The sequence below is a fragment of the Etheostoma spectabile genome, chromosome 3, assembly GCF_008692095.1.
Source record: "Etheostoma spectabile isolate EspeVRDwgs_2016 chromosome 3, UIUC_Espe_1.0, whole genome shotgun sequence".
Taxonomy (NCBI): domain Eukaryota; kingdom Metazoa; phylum Chordata; class Actinopteri; order Perciformes; family Percidae; genus Etheostoma; species Etheostoma spectabile.
The window spans coordinates 13,209,387-13,211,177 of record NC_045735.1 but is presented as its reverse complement, the minus strand read 5'-3'; the positions used below and the strand labels follow the sequence as shown (position 1 = coordinate 13,211,177).

Genomic DNA, 1,791 nt, shown 5'->3' with positions numbered 1-1,791 from the left:
TGTGTGTGTGTGTGTGTGTGTGTGTGTGTGTGCCAAGGAAGACAGCATTACAGAGATATGACAGAGGCAAATACTGACAGAAAAAGGAAGGGAGTAAAACAGAACAAAGGAAGTGGGTGAACCTCTATCATTGACAAACTGAGGTGGTCAGTACAGTGAAAAAAACAAGTGCTATTACTTAATATAGAAACTTCCATTATGGAGTAACACCCATTAGTGCACACAAGCCCTGCTCATTTTCCTGAGAAGGTCACTGCTCATGCCACAATGGACCAAATTAAAAATACCTTGTAACTGTAATAGTTGAAAAAGAGCCATCAAATGGCTTTTACATTAAGCTCCAGGCATGTCTACCGCAATATCTTTGCCTGAACCCAGCAGTAAGTAATAAAAAGAATTAATAGTAATATAGAATTTTATCTGAGGCTTCAAATATTAACTTTTTGTTGCTAAATACTTACAGCCAGTCTTTAACATGAACCAAACAAAGCCATAAAAATACAACATCAACAGTGCCACAAAGCTTTATTTTCTTCCATTTTAATGGCATAAAAAGCATAAGGCATAGAAGGTAGATTTATTTTTATGAGGAAATATACCGGCACCCTTTGGCCCGTCCTTAAGGCACCCCAGGGTGCCATGGCACCAACTTTGGGAACCACTGCACTGGGAAATGAGACCCATGTCACAATTACAAACACATTGTATACATAAGGAGTCAGAACCTAAAGGCAGTGAAATAGTAGACAAGACTCCTAAATTATTCACTGATGTTACCCCTTACAGAACATGTTCTCATCTCCACCCATTCTTACACATCCACCGATCAGCTGACTGTTGCGTTAAGTGTTGACACACAATAGCTGTGTCAATTCACATTCAAGACCACAAGACAGATAACAGGTGCATACAATGAAACAAGAGTCAACTTGTGCCCAGTTATGTCATACTGGTCACATTTGTGTTGGTCACAACAGTTAAAGCCGAAAGAATGCAACAATCCTAACAGAAAACATATTAATGTGACTGCTATAGTTCAACATTTACAGGATTTACCACAGAAATAAAAAAGCTGGACAATTCAAACTTTAAGTCACTGGTCAGATAAAAAACTAAATTAAACCTTTCTCCTTCTTATAATAAACTAGAGACTTTGGGGTTTTGAGGTTTAAATTTAATCTAATAAATGAAATATATGCATAAACATGAACAAATAGTTGCAGCCCAAGTTGGATTATGACAAAGGTCTTCCCATTTTCAGACAAATCGGTCGGAAACAAATTAATCAAAAGCAAGAAGCCATGAAGAACAAAATGTAGCAAGCTGACCTGTAAAAAAAAAGAAGAAAAAACTGAAGATGGGGTGTGTATATAAGTCTTTGTGTATTTGAGCTTGAGGGTGTTTTTCAGCACCCTGAGGTGGGTGAGTGATCAGATTCTACTTTCATAAAGATGAAACTAGGTCAGATGCAGGGAGAAAGCTTCACAGCCCCAAAGGTCTTAATACGATGACAGCATCTCTACCCAGATGTCTAATTAAGGAATTCTGATACTTATTATTTGTATGTTAATTAACTATACTTTAATCAACTGCAATAATACGTTTTAAAAGAATATAAATACATTATTTCTGCCTGCCTCGTTTTTTTCTTTTCTTTCAACTTTGAAAACTTAACCACAAGCAGGTGTTACAAAGAGGTAATAATGGTATTATGAAGGTTGTTTTACATCCAATAGGGTGTACGATAAAACGGTCAGGTGGTTCGTGTCTTCTGGTACTGAGCCCAGCAAC

General features: G+C 37.1%; 1 protein-coding gene and 1 long non-coding RNA gene across 12 annotated transcripts in view; one reads left to right on the top strand and one right to left on the bottom strand.

The window, feature by feature from the left end:
- Positions 1-1,791, top strand: part of LOC116686404 (uncharacterized) — a 27,237-nt gene that overhangs the window by 20,081 nt on the left and 5,365 nt on the right. The gene's annotated exons all lie outside the window — the stretch shown is intronic.
- Positions 1-1,791, bottom strand: part of agfg1a (ArfGAP with FG repeats 1a) — a 22,249-nt gene that overhangs the window by 15,890 nt on the left and 4,568 nt on the right. The window lies entirely within an intron of this gene.